The sequence below is a fragment of the Balaenoptera physalus genome (assembly GCF_965194825.1).
Source record: "Balaenoptera physalus genome assembly, chromosome: 9".
Lineage (NCBI taxonomy): Eukaryota > Metazoa > Chordata > Mammalia > Artiodactyla > Balaenopteridae > Balaenoptera > Balaenoptera physalus.
This window is the reverse complement of record NC_138888.1, coordinates 49,977,062-49,992,007: the sequence shown is the minus strand read 5'-3', so window position 1 is coordinate 49,992,007 and position 14,946 is coordinate 49,977,062. Positions and strand designations below refer to the sequence as shown.

The window sequence follows — 14,946 nt, the reverse complement described above, 5'->3', positions numbered from 1 at the left end:
CATTATTGCTGATTTATTATTTCTCTCCTGTTTTCAGTGGGTTTAATATGATGCTCTTTAAAAAAATTTCTTGATATAGATGCTTATTGATATTCAGCTTCATTTCAGACATATAGTTTTAAAGTTATAAATTATCCTCTAAGCATATATTTAACTGTATCCCTCAAATTTTTAAAAATAAATTTATTTATTTATTTTTGGTTCCGTTGGGTCTTTGTTGCTGCACGCTGGCTTTCTCTAGTTGCGGCGAGCAGGGGCTATGCTTTGTTGCAGTGCGTGTGCTTCTCATTGCGGTGGCTTCTCTTGTTGCGGAGCATGGGCTCTAGGCATGTGGGCTTCAGTAGTTGTGGCTCATGGGCTCTAGAGTGCAGGCTGAGTAGTTGTGGTGCACGGGCTTAGCTGCTCTGCGGCCTGTGGGATCTTCTTGGACCAGGGCTCGAACCCATGTCCCCTGCATTGGCAGGCGGATTCTTAACCACTGTGCCACCAGGAAAGCCCCTATCCCTCAAATTTTGATATGTAATAATTTTGCTATGGTTTACTGCAAAATATTTTCTAATTTACATAGTGATTTTTTTTTGCTCCATGGGTTATCTAGAAGTATATTATTTTGATTAACAAACATATGGAGATTTTCCAATTATCTTTTTGTTACTAATTTCTAGCTTAATGGCATTATAGTCAGAGAGTATATTCTGTATTATTTCAATCCTTTAAAATGTATTTGTGTTTACTTTATTGCCCAGCATATAGTCAATTATACATAGAGAATGTATATTTTGTTGGTGGTGGTTACAGTGTTCTACATATGTCCATTAGTTAGATTTGCTAATTGTGCTCAAATCTTCTGTAGTCTTAATGATTTTTTTGTCTCTGGTTCTATCAGAGAGATGTGTTAAGATCTTCCACTATGATTTCAGATTTATCAAATTCTCCATATGATTTACACATTTTGAGACTATGTTATCAAGTACATTTATCACTATAAAGTTCTCTTTATCTCTAGTAATACGGCTTTTGCTTGCATGATATAGCTTTTCCCATCCTTTTCCTTTCAACTTTCTTGTATCCCTATCCCTATGGTTTACACATGTCATTTCATAGCATACAGTTAGGTGTTTCTTTTTCATTCATTATTTTTTTAACTCAGTTTGACAACCTTATTAGTATGATGCTGATGTTCCCTCCGCCCGGGATACTCTTCTTGCCCACATTCCCTCTCTTCCCTACTCCTACTAGTTCTTCAGATTTCAACTCAAATAAGAGCATTCCCTGATGCCCCAGCCCTAGACTAGATCAGGCCCTTCTGTTAAAATTTTCTCATAGGACCTTATAATGTTTCCTTATAGCATTTGTCTCAGTTTGTAATGACATATCTTCATGACTGATTTCTGTTTCTCTCCTTTATTAGTTTTAAAGCAGATATCGTGTAGTTTGTTCCTCATAGTATGCTGGATGCCGGGTACATCACTGGCACATAAAAATAATTCAATATATATTTATCGAAAAGCTCAACAATTCTTAACTCCAACTCAAATCTCTCTCCTAACCTGTAGATGCATTTATGCAACTATCCCCCGTACATCTGTACTTGGAAGTTCTGTAACATCCCTCAAATTCAATATGTCCCAAACTTAACTCATTACATTTCCTCTTCAAATCTAGACATCACCTTTAATTCTGTCCCACCACCACAGTTCCCAACTATATCCAATAGGAAATAAAGCCTTACTAATTCTATCTCATAAACATCTCTCATATTCTATTGTCCCTTTTCTATTCTAACTTCTGCTGCTTTAATTCAAGCCCTGGTCATCTCTCACTTGGTTGAACTAGACTTTCTGTCTTGAGGCTTACAGCTTTTGCCTGCCATGCCATCTATATCAGCACTCCCATCACAGCGTTAAGAATATTGTCAAAATTTTGAATCTGGTAACATCACTGTCCTACAAAAACAAACTCTTCAGTGGTTCATTGCTGTCAGGATAAAGTCCAAACATAATATACCAAGTTCTTCAGAATTTAGTCCCTCCCAATGTCTCCTAGCTTCATTCATACTACACTCCTTCTACCTTATGCTCTAACACACCTTGCTGCGTTACAGTCCTGCCTTTACTCATGCTGTTCTCTGTCTAGAATGCTTTTCCCTTTCTTATCCTCACAGAAAATAGCTGTTCAAGACTAGACTCAAGCATTACCTCTTTTCTGAAGCATGATTTAAGCCCCAGGCAGATGTAACTATCTACTCTTTGGTGCCCTCAACTCTGACCCACATATGCGTCTATCCAAATACTACCAATTACACTCTTCTGTATTGCACTTATATGTTTACATGTCTATGCTTGAATAAGAACTCCTAGAGGACAAAAAAATCTTGCCTTACTCAGCTTGTCCTTCCAAGATCTAAGAAATGGAAGATGTTCAATAGTTGATGATAAATAAAGGGAAAAAGAAGAAAACCGTTAACTGTAAGGAGGCAAAAAAAATTCTTTAGGTTACTGAGTGGAGAGGACACACACACACCCCTTTCTAAAGCAACTATTTAATTATGATTCTAGGGAGTTGCTCTTTTCTATGTGCATGGAAAATACATTTGAGAAAAATAATATCTTTCTATTCTATTTGTATTGTGGAATCACAGGCTTACTTGTTTCACCCTCCCAAGAGAAAGCATGGACCACATAGACCATTTATATATTTTATATATATATATATTATATATATATAATATACACACACACACACAGACATGCACATACACACATACATATACACAAAAGTATAAAGTAATATGTAAAGTGTCAAAAATAACCCAAGATCAGGTATCATAGCAATTTTATGGCTTTAAATATTAGAAAAATAAATTATCATTTTCAGAACTCAAAAATAGCCCATAAAATTTATTTTGAATATTTAAAGGACTCCTTTAGTTAGCAATTCCAAGGAAAATAAAATAGCTGCTTTTAAAAAGACTGCCATAAAGTAATTACAGTTAATAATTGCTTTGCAGGTTATAGAAAGAGCATAAGAATTAAGAATTAAAAGTATTTTATTATGTCATCAATGACAAGTATTAATTCCTTATATTCACTAATATGTTAATGAAACAACTAATCTATGATTGTTTAAGGGTATTTCTGATTTTTTTAAATGACATTAATATTAAATAAGAAAAACTTTATGTTAAATCATGGAAATATAATTTTCAAATTTTATAAGGATTCAAACTAAAGGATTATATTGTATTATGTAACCTAAGGGAACAGGTTAGAATAAAATGACTATTCTAATAAAAACAAATTTCAGTATTTTAAATACTTTAAGAATTTCTGAGGGTGCAAATACTTTTTAAGAAACTTCCTACCTCCTTAAGAGTAGAAGCCACTTAATTATGCATAACAGAAGAATTAAATAAATTTTATATATTCCTTGGGAATATATAAAAATAACAAATTTCCCCTTTGTTATGAGCAGTAAACTTTAAAACTACTCACTACTCATGAATCTCTAAAATTCTACACACGAAGAGATGACAAAGCCAAACTAGGCACTCACAGGATTAAAGAATTATTGATCATGCAGAACATCTACAGTTATTTGACTGTTTTGAGGTGCTCTGGCCCTTGCTTAAAGAATCTGCCCTAAGAAGAGTGCTATCTTTACAAAAAAGAAATTATATTTTTCACCTCAAGTCACAATAGCAAAGTATTAAATTTTGGTTGAAAAGAACACACTGCTATATGAACTAAAGCAAAAAAGAAATGAAGAAATAAGCTACACACTGCAATTCATCACTGACGTTACTGTTAGATTCAAAAAGAAACATGGATGCTAATGAAATAATTAATATTGTTAAACACTTCTAGAGTGGAAATGAGATTCAGTGTAGTCAAATTTGATTCCATGTTACTCTCAAAGAAAATATGTATTTTTTTAAAATTAATACAACCACTACTGAAACTCACTTGCATAAATCATAGAGGCACAAAATCGCTCCAAGGTTATTTTTAGTGTTTTAAGAGATGTTAATTTGAAATTTGAGGTATGTAAACCACAAATGCAGATTAAATTATTTGAATAACGAGATCAGGTGTTCTTTATTCTATTGGAAAGTAATACCTCTAAAAGCAATAATTACCTATAAATATGTTGTACTTTACATGAAAATGGCAATATTGACACACTGCCATCCATCCATTCATCTAGACATTCAATTACTGAACACCAATGGCTCAAGCACTATGCTAACTGCTGAAGATAAAAAGGTAAGCAAAAACAATCTCCCAGGGATTAGCTAGAATTTAGTATCTAATTATACTTATGATTAGTGCAATGAAGTAAAAAGTACTAGGTATTATAAAGAGATCTATTTCCTCAAGAAAATGACATTTAAGTTGGCACCAGAGGATTATTAGGAATTAGCTAGCTAGGTTGGGGGAGTTGGAGCATGTGTGTGTATGTTTTCATTCTAACTTAGAAGGTGCATCATACACAAAGGCCCTTAACTGCGAAGGGGTTTAATGTACTGGCAGCTATGAGAGCAGGCCAGTGGACAAGAGTACAGTGAGCATAGACTGAGAGTCAGATCAAGTAGGACCTTGAGGGTAATGTCAAAGATTTTCAATGTATCCTAATGGGAAGTCACTTAAGAATTTTAAGCAAAGAAGTGCCAAGATCAGGAATTGCTGTTCATTCTAATTGCTGCATGGAGACTTGGGGGGGTGAGTGATAGCAGAATAAATGCAGGTGGACCAGTTAGAAAACCCAGGTACAAGATGACAGAAGTTGTCCAGATAACAGAGATAGTAGTCATTTGGACTAGATGATGGTGACATAGAAGCATGTCAATTCAAGATATATCCTGAAAGTAGAATCAACAGGACTGATGATGGATTAGATGTAGGGGTGAGGCCCAAATTCTTGGCTTAAGAAAATTTCTATGACAGCCAAAAACTGAAAATAATTTCTAAATCACATCAATTATATGATATATTATTCCCTATCTACAAAGTCTACGAGATTAGGAAGAGATTTATGACCAATACTAGTAATAAATATAACCAGGTAACTGGGATCACAGAGAGAGTAATTTCATGGTATTTGCGGCATAGGGTTATGGGGGAATGATGGCTTTTAAAACCAAAACTAAGTGAGACGGTAAAGGAGCATTTAGTGACTTTCTTTTTCCCTTTTTATTTCTTTATATTTCATTATTCTCTATATGTCTACTTTTATCTATTTCAGCCCCAAAGGAGAAATCTTAGATACACTTAACTCCTTTGTTTCCCTACACTGTTCCCATCTCCATACCCTGTAACTTGAGTTCACTTGACTTCTAGAGTAGAGAGCCTGGGTAAAACAATATTCCTAGCATTTCACCTTCCAGTTTCCCCACTCATATGAAATTTCAAGCCATCTTCTTTCTGTAGGGAACAGCACAGCAAAAAATGGGTCTCTGTGTTGTTAACAATTGAATTTCTCCAATGTTGAATTGTACCTTTCTCTTCATGTGTACTATGAAACAGAATGGATGATGACCACTGACAATAACAACAGCCATACTATTCTGTGGAACTATATATCCATAATGGGACGAATTTCATTTCTCTGTTTTGTTGAAATTTACCAAATAAGAGTTTAGAAGACCTCCTTAAATATCTTAAAGTTAACAGTGAAGTGATATATAGTATAGGGAAAATTTTAACATTTACACATCAAAAACTGAATAATGTATTAGCCTTTTTTTTTTTGTTTTTTGGCCGTGATGTGCAGCATGTGGGATCTTAGTTCCCTGACCAGGGATCAAACCCATGCCCCCTGCATTGGGAGTGCAGAGTCTTTACCACTAGACCACCAGGGAAGTACCACATTAGCACTTTTTTGGAAGAGAAAAAAATCTTTCAGACCCCTGATATTAGCTTAAATTATTTTTAATGTAATGTTACTTAGCAGTATACGGATGTACAATCAGATGTAAAATCCTTATGCTTATAACTCTTATGCCAAATATAGATATAAATCTATGAAACCAAAATAGATTTAAAATAAAATTCAACAAAAAAACCAATAAAATTCAAAATAACAGTATTAAATATAATGAAACCATTTTGCTTTAATTCCATCCTGCTTGCTATATGAATCTTGTACTGACTGCTCCAAAAACCTCCTTTATTTTGTTTATGCCTATCCTACTATGTATAAGAGCCTTTTCTCTATTTAAACTGCTGTGAAATTTTATTCATTCATTACCTGATTGACACTATTTAGGCTTTACTATTTACAAACACAACATTTATGTAGCAAGCAAGTGTGCCCCTGTAATATCATTGTTAGATTGAAATAATTAAAGCTGTACTATTTGGCACCAAAATTATGCTAAACATAATCATAAACAGAGATACTAAAATTACTTGACAGGACTCACTAAGTCCTTTTAAAATAAAAATAAAAAATTTTAATTCTCATAGAAAACTCACAACCATCCAAAAATATTCAGGCTGAGAAACATAGGCCAAGCCAAAGACATGACTCAAAGAGGTGGAATGAGTGGCTCAACAGTAAGGGCCAGGAACAGAACCTATCTGTATGCATGTGTGTCTTATCATACTCTATTGCTTCTATTATATTAAGATGAATTTATATAACATACACTTTATAAAACCATTCTAACAGTTCACTATTCAGCGACTGAGCAAAGTTTCACGTAAGAGGAGAAACAAAATGATTCTTTCACCAACCGAAACAGATTAACACATTTTTTTTTTAAAGTATAAAAGTACATCAGTATGTACCATGGATGAGAATAAGCCCACTCAGGCTCCTGCATGTGATTTATGCCAAGATATGGAAAATTTTATTCCCCCTTCCCACTGTCTTTCTCTCATTCTCGGGCCAGTGTTTCTCTTATCTTCAGATATGTATTCTCAGATACTGTTTACTCCCTATGAATAAACCTCAAAATCAACAAGCCCCAAACCAAAGCTGTTATTTTTCCCCAGCAAAAAAACCCTACTTCTTTCTTATTTTAATTAACAGTTCCATTGAAGAGTAGAAAGTTAGAAACAGACTTTTCTTTGACTCCTTCCAGTCTCACCATATCCAATCTGTACAAGAATATCCATTAAATTCCTAGCAGAAGACCTGCTGACATCAAACTGTTGGTATATTCCTTAATTTTTTGAAATACTGACCAATAACCTTCTAAAGATTTTCTACAAATTATATTTCCATATCCTTGCAAACACCAGGGAAAAATGCTTTCTAATGCCCACATTATAGTCTATAAGATTTACCATAATTTATTTGGATTCCCCTAATGCTGGACATTTTGGTGACTTTAAAAGTTTTACTATAATACATACTACTGGGATAAATTTTCATTGTATAAAGCTTAATGCAAGTTTCAGGTTATTTTCTTAGAATATGAAAAACTCAATGACTTTGAAGTATTTATTTTCAAATTGCCTCTAATAAAATTATGCCATTTTCATTTTCATCACACATGAGGGTATTTTACTACTTTCTCAGCTCCATTATTTACTGTCTATGAGACCACTTGTACTTCAATTTTCTCATCTATAAATGGAGATAATAACAACACCTACCTCAAGGGTTGTTTATGAAGGTTAAAATGGTTATTACACATAGAGCCTTTAGAAAAGTCCTTGGCACTCCTGAACCACCAATGGGTCAAAGAAGAAATGAGAAAATATCTTGAGCAAACAAAAAGGAAAACAAAACATACCAAAACTTAAGGAATGCAGCAAAAGCAGTTCTAAGAGGGAGGCTTAAAAAGATAAATGTTTACATTAAGAAAAAAGAAAGATCTGAAATAAACAACCTAACTTTACACCTCAAGAAACGAGAAAAAGAACAAACTAAGCCCAAAGTTAGCAGAAGGAAGAAAATAATAAAGCTTAGAGAAGATATAAATGAAATAAAGACTAGAAAGACAACAGGAAAAAGTCAATAAAACTGAGAATTGGTTTTTTTTTTAAAGGAGTTTTTTTTTGTCTGTTCTTTGTTTTGTTTTAAATTTTATTTATTTATTTATTTATTTATGGCTGTGTTGGGTCTTCGTTTCTGTGTGAGGGCTTTCTCTAGTTGTGGCAAGTGGGGGCCACTCTTCATCACAGTGCGGGGGCCTCTCACTATCGCGGCCTCTCTTGTTGCGGAGCACAGGCTCCAGACGCACAGGCTCAGTAGTTGTGGCTCACGGGCCTAGTTGCTCTGTGGCATGTGGGATCTTCCCAGACCAGGGCTCGAACCCGTGTCCCCTGCATTGGCAGGCAGATTGTCAACCACTGTGCCAACAGGGAAGCCCGAGAATTGGTTTTTGAAAAGATAAAATTGACAACCTTTTAGCTAGACTAACCAAGAAAAAAAGAGAGAGGACTCAAACAAAATCAGAAGTTAAAAGAAACATTACAAATGATACCGGAGAAATACAAAGGTTCATAGGCAGCTACTATGAACAATTATACATGAACAAATTAGATAACCTAGAAAAAAATGAATGAATTCCTAGAAATACACAAACTACCGAGACTAATTTATGAAGAAATAGAAAATCTGAACAAATCAGTAACAAGTAAGGAAATTAAATCAATAATCGAAAACTTCCCAGCCAAGGAGAGCCCAGGACCATATGGTTTCACTGGTGATTTCTATCAAACACTTACAGAAAAATTAAAGCCAATCCTTCTCAAACCCTTCCAAAAAACTGAAGAGAAGGGAACACTCCCACACTCATTTTATGAGGCTAGCTTTACCCTGACACCAAAGCCAGATAAGGACATTACATTACACTTAGTAGTGTACACCAATATCCCTGACAAATACAGATGCAAAAATTCTTAACCAAATACTAGCAAACCAATTCAACAGCACACTAGAAGAATCATATATCATGATAAAGTGGGATTTATCCCTGGGAAGCAAGGATGGTTCAATATATGCAAATCAATAAGTGTGATATATCACATTAATAAAATGAAAGATAAAAATCATATGATCATCTCAATAGATGCAGAAAAAGCATTTGACAAAATTCAACACTCTTTCATGATAAAAGCTTTCAACAAATTTGGTATAGAATGAACATATCTCACACAGTAAAGGTCATATATGACAAGCTGACATCTAACATCATACTCAACAGAGAAAAGCTAAAGCTTTTTTCTAAGGTCAGGAACAAGACAAGGATGTCCACTCTTAAAACTTTTATTCAACAGTACTGGAAGTCCAATTAGGCAAAAGAAAAAAAAAAAAAAGAAAAGAAATAAAAGGCATCCAAATTGGTAAAAAGGAAGTAAAATTATGTCTGTTTGCAGAGACATAGTATATCTAGAAAACCCTAAAGACTACCAAAAAAATTTGTTAGAACTGATAAATTCAGTAAAGTTGCAGAATACAAAATCAACATAAAAAAATCAGCTATATTTCTATACACTAACAATGAACTATCCAGAAAAGAAATAAAGAAAATAATCCCATTTACAATAGCATCAAAAACAACAAAATACTTAAGAATAAAGTTATTAACCCAGGAGGTAAAAGATACGTACACTGAAAACTATAAGACACTGATGAAAGAAACTGAAGAAGACACAAATAATGGAAAGATGTCTCATGTTCATGGACTAGAAGAATTAATATTGTTAAAATGTCCATATTACCCAGAGCCATTTACAGATTCAATGAATTTTGAATGCACTGAATTCCTATCAAAATTCCAATTGCATTTTTCACGGAAATAGAAAAAGCAACTCTATAAATTCATATGGAAACACAAAAAAACCCAAATTGCCAAATCGATCTTGAGGAAGAAGAACAAAGCTGGAAGCAACATACTTCCTGATTTTATACTAAAAGGCAATAGAAATTAAAACATTATGGTACTGACAGAAAAATAAGATATACAGACCAATGGAACAGAATCAATAGCCCAGAGATACATGCATGTATAAATGGTCAACTAATATTTGACAAGGGAGACAAGAATACTCAATGTGGAAAAGATAGTCTTTTCAATAAATGGTATTGGGAAAAGTAGATATTCCCATGCAAAAGAATGAAATTGGACCCCTATCTGACTTCACTCACAAAAATTAACTTGAAATGAATTAAAGATTTATATGTAAGACCTGAAATGTAAAACTCCTAGAAGAAAACAAAGGGGAAAAGCTACTTGACATTGGTCTTAGCAATGATTTTTTTGGATACAAGACCAAAAGCACAAGTAACAAAAGCAAAAATAAACAAGAGGGATGACATCAAACTAAAAAGCTTCTGCACAGCAAAAGAAACAATCAATAAGAGACAACCTCCAGAATGGGGAAAAATATTTGCAAACCATTTATTTAATAAGGGGTTAATATCCAAAATATATAAGGAACCCACACAACCCAACAGCAAAAAACCCCCAAACAATCCAATTAAAAATTGGGCAGAGGAGCGAACAGACATTTTTCCAAGATGACATACAAATGGTCAACAAGTAAATAAAAAGATGATCAACATCACTAATTATCAGGGAAATGTAATTTTTTTCTTTTTTAAAAAATTTTTTATACAATTTTAAAGGTTATTTTCCATTTACAGTTATTACAAAATACTGGCTATATTCCCCATGTTATACAATACATCCTTGAGCCTATCTTACACCCAATAGTTTGTACCTTCCACTTCCCCACCCCTTTATTGCCCCTCCCCTTCCCCACTGGTAACCACTAGTTTGCTCTCTGTATCGGTGAGTCTGCTTCTTTTTTGTTGCATTCACTAGTTTGTTGTATTTTTTAGATTCCAAATATAAGTGATATCATGCAATTTAAAACCACAATGAGATATCACCTCACAACTGTTATAATGGCTATTCTCAAAAAAACAAGAGATAATAGGGACTTCCCTGGTGGCTCAGTGGTTAAGAATCCACCTGCCAATGCTGCGGACATGGGTTCGATCCTTGGTGTGGGAAGATCCCACATGCCACGGAGCAACTAAGCCCGTGCACCACAACTACTGAGCCCGTGCTCTAGAGCCTGAGAGCCACAACTACTGAGCCAGCATGCCACAACTACAGAAGTCCACATGCCGCAACTACTGAAGCCCATGTGCTCTAGGGCCCGCGTGCTGCAACTACTGAGCCCATGTGCTGCAACTACTGAAGTCTGTGCACCTAGAGCCTGTGCTCCGCAACAAGAGAAGCTACCACAATGAGAAGCCCGCACACCACAACAAAGAGAAGCCCCCACATGCCGCAACTAGAGAAGGCCCGCGCGCGGCAATGAAGACCCAACATAATCAAAAATAAATAAAGTGGAGAAAAGGGAACCACTGTATACTGTTGGTTGGAATGTAAATTGGCACAGCTACTATGGAAATGGTATGGAGGCTCCTCAAAAAAATTAAAAATAGAATTACCACATGATCCAGCAATCCCCCTTCTGGGTATATATCTGAAGGAAATGAAATCATTATTTTGAAGAGGTATCTGCAATCCCATGTTTATTGCAGCATTATTCGCAATAGGCAAGACATGGAAACAACCTAAATGTCCACTGACGGATGAAGAGATAAAGAAAATGTGCTATATACAGTATTTATAATGAAATAATATTCAGTCATAAAAATAAAGGAAATCCTGCCATTTGCGACAACCTTGATGGTATTATGCTAAGTGAAATAAGCCAGATAGAGATGAACAATGTATAATCTCACTTATACATGGAATCTAAAAAAGCTAAACTCAGAAACAGAAAGTAGAATTGTGGTTGCCAGGGAATGGGGATTGAGGGAAATGGGTACAAACTCTCCAGGTATAAAATGAATAAATTTGGGGGATCCAATGAATAGCATAGTGACTATATTTAACAATATTGTATTATACACTTGGAAGTTGCTAAGAGAGTGGATCTTAAATGTTCTCACAATAACAAAAAAGGTAACTATGTGAAGTGATGGATGCAGTTAACTAATCGTATTGTGGTAATCATTTCACAATACATACTTGTATCATATTATCACATTGTACACCTTAAATTTATACAATGTTATATGTCAATTATATCTCAGTGAAGCTGGTGGGAAAAAGGCCCTGGCACACAGTAAGTGCACAATGGATACTAATTTATTTGAATTTCTCACCAACATTAATGGTTAGAAGATAGAATTGATAGAGATGGAAGGTTTAAGTTTGGAGAAGAGAATGAAAATGACTATACATAGCAAAGTCTGCAGGTCACACAGACAGAAGCTCTCTGGAGCACAATGGGAAGATTTGAGAAAGATGGAGAAATGGGTCAAACAAGGAGCTATTCAAAGCAGTATGAAGATGTGAGTTCAGAAGATAACAGAAAACGAGGCTTGTATTTCTGCCAGTTGACACAGGTAAACAGTGATATGAGGTATAGTCAAATCATTTCTAGGTCTTTTGAAAGAGTATGGGCACACTCTTTGGTTTATGCTATGGTCCTGAAGATGTCAATAGAGGATGCTATGGCATGCAGAAGTAAATACCCTTTCAACTTTACCACATGTTGTCATACAGCTAACTATCGGCATTGCAGGGATAATAATCTCAGTTCTGGCTTCCAATTCAGTGTTTCCTTCATTATAACAAGTTGACACTTTCTCCTAAATCTTATTCCTGGATTTGTAACTAATTACTTGGAATACATAATCATTTAAACATAGTTTTATTTTTCCTTAGTTGTATTCAGTTTGCTACAAAGAAGCTCATTTGCTATTTTCTTGTCCACTCACTGTCTCATTAGATCTTCACATAATTTTTCACTACACAAAGGGATGTACTGGCATTTCAACATGTGCTTTCTCCTCTTGAACATTTTAAACATATAAAACCAGTATCAACATTAATCCCTACTGTTAAAAGTTTTCAATTCAAAATAGACCTCTTTAAAGAATCTTAAGCTGGAAGAGATATTAAAAACCATTTCATCTCTCATTTTTTTAGATGAACAAACTTACCTGAGAAAATATTAAAACTTGTCCAAGTTCATAAAATTAACATCAAAGTTAATATTAGATTTTAGGTTTCCAGATTTTTAATCTACTGCTCCACTCCTAATCTGTTAGTATTTTTTCATTCCATTTTATGTTCTTGACAAATCAGCCTTCAAATTTCACAATACTAGAAGATTTTCGATGGTGTTTTGAAGCTCCCCAATTCCCAGGTGACTACCTCTTCCAACAAATATTTTCAGATTATATATTATGATCAAAACATAGGTGGTAAAAGAGATATAAATGAAATAAAATACCTTCACTACCCAGAAGCTTACAAGATAATAAGGAAACAAAGATATATGCCAAAAAATTTAAAACAATAAAAATTAACATATGGCTATGGTCTAAAAGTAGGATAAGACAAATTATTAGGTATGTAGAGAGAATGAAATCAAAACAAGCTAAAGAGATAAGGAAGACAATATTGATATAGACCTGTGCTATCCAATATATTAACTGCTAGCCCCATGTAGCTAAATTAAAAATAAATAATTTCAAGTTCAGTTTTTCAGTCACACTAGCCACATTTCAAGTGCTCAATAGCCCCATGTGGCTTGTGGCTGCAATACCAGACAACATAGTTATAGAACATTATACCATAACTGCAGAAAGTTGTACTGGACAACACTGATGTCTGTGATGGATAAAATGGCAAGGAGACAGGATATTTTAAGTCAAGAATAAGAGAGGATAAATAAGGAAACATGCCTGAAAGGAACACAAAGGTATCAACAGAACTAGAAGATAAAATGCAATCAAATTGAAAAATTTGAACTTTGATATTCAATAAAGAACATACGAGTCTTCTTAAGGAGCAAAAGATCACAAACATTTGCCTTTAAAGAATTTTAAAGAGATCTTATTGTTTATTATGGAGTATATGTGAAATGACTGGAGGCAGTAAAATGCTGGGCCATAGGGTATATATATATACATACATATGCAGAGCTTTAGTAAATATTGCTAAATAGTTTTCCAAAGTGCTTGAACCAATTTATACCCCACCAGCTCTTTATGAGCATTCCAGCTGTTTGACATCCTTGCTAACACTTGGTATTGTACACTAATAATTTGATGATCCAACCAAGACTAATCACATTTTATTCTAAAGCTTCTAGTCTACAGTATTTTTTAAATTTCTAAAATCTTTGGCCATTAAATAATAATTATAATAAAATATTAAATATATTATTCTTGATTTAATCCTTGCTAGAAAGTAAATGATAAATACATAAAACCTCTTCCATGATATAGAAACAGTATTCCCTACATTCTGTAATATAAGAATTCTGTAAACTCAAGAATTCCAAGATTGGTCTAAATAATAACAGGATCAACAAAATTCATAGCTACATTAATTCATCTATCGTGCAAGTTTAAATAATGAATAGGGACTTTATTAAATTTATATTGGTAGACATACAATTAAATTATAATATTCATTAATCACAATTTTGAGTCAAGAACTTGTAAAACTTTCAAAATCACCTCTTTTCTATTATGTTTGATTCATAGTTACATCCTCAACATTCTACAGTTTCCTCTCATTACAGGTGAAAAAAAATACAAATACTGAAAAGGTGCTAGGCATATTATTAACATTTTAGTTCTAATTCCCTGGCTTGGACATGGAAATGCTATGCAAATGCTATGCTGAATCAGTGAGAATAATCAATCTACAACTTTTCTAAGTCTCACAATCATCCCTCTGCAAGCATTTATTATTATAACCATTATTATTATTATGTCTTTTGTCTTATTTTTAGAAAAAAAATACATATACAAACTTTATTGAGGTATAATTGAAGTACAGTATACTGCCCTATGTGATAGGCAGAATTCTAAGATAGCCCCCAGATCTCCAGCACCTCCTACTACTACCCCCATGATTATATTACATGTTACAAGAGATTTTGAAGA

General features: G+C 34.0%; 1 protein-coding gene and 1 long non-coding RNA gene across 10 annotated transcripts in view; both read right to left on the bottom strand.

Annotated features, from left to right (window-relative positions):
• The window catches only part of LOC309667197, a 403,215-nt gene extending 388,860 nt beyond the window's left edge, over window positions 1–14,355 (bottom strand). Inside the window, exon 1 of the long non-coding RNA XR_014267610.1 lies at window positions 8,134–14,355. This is a non-coding gene — a long non-coding RNA (uncharacterized lncRNA). The remainder of the gene's footprint in view (window positions 1–8,133) is intronic.
• Window positions 1–14,946, bottom strand: part of WASF1 (WASP family member 1) — a 94,468-nt gene that overhangs the window by 36,144 nt on the left and 43,378 nt on the right. The window lies entirely within an intron of this gene.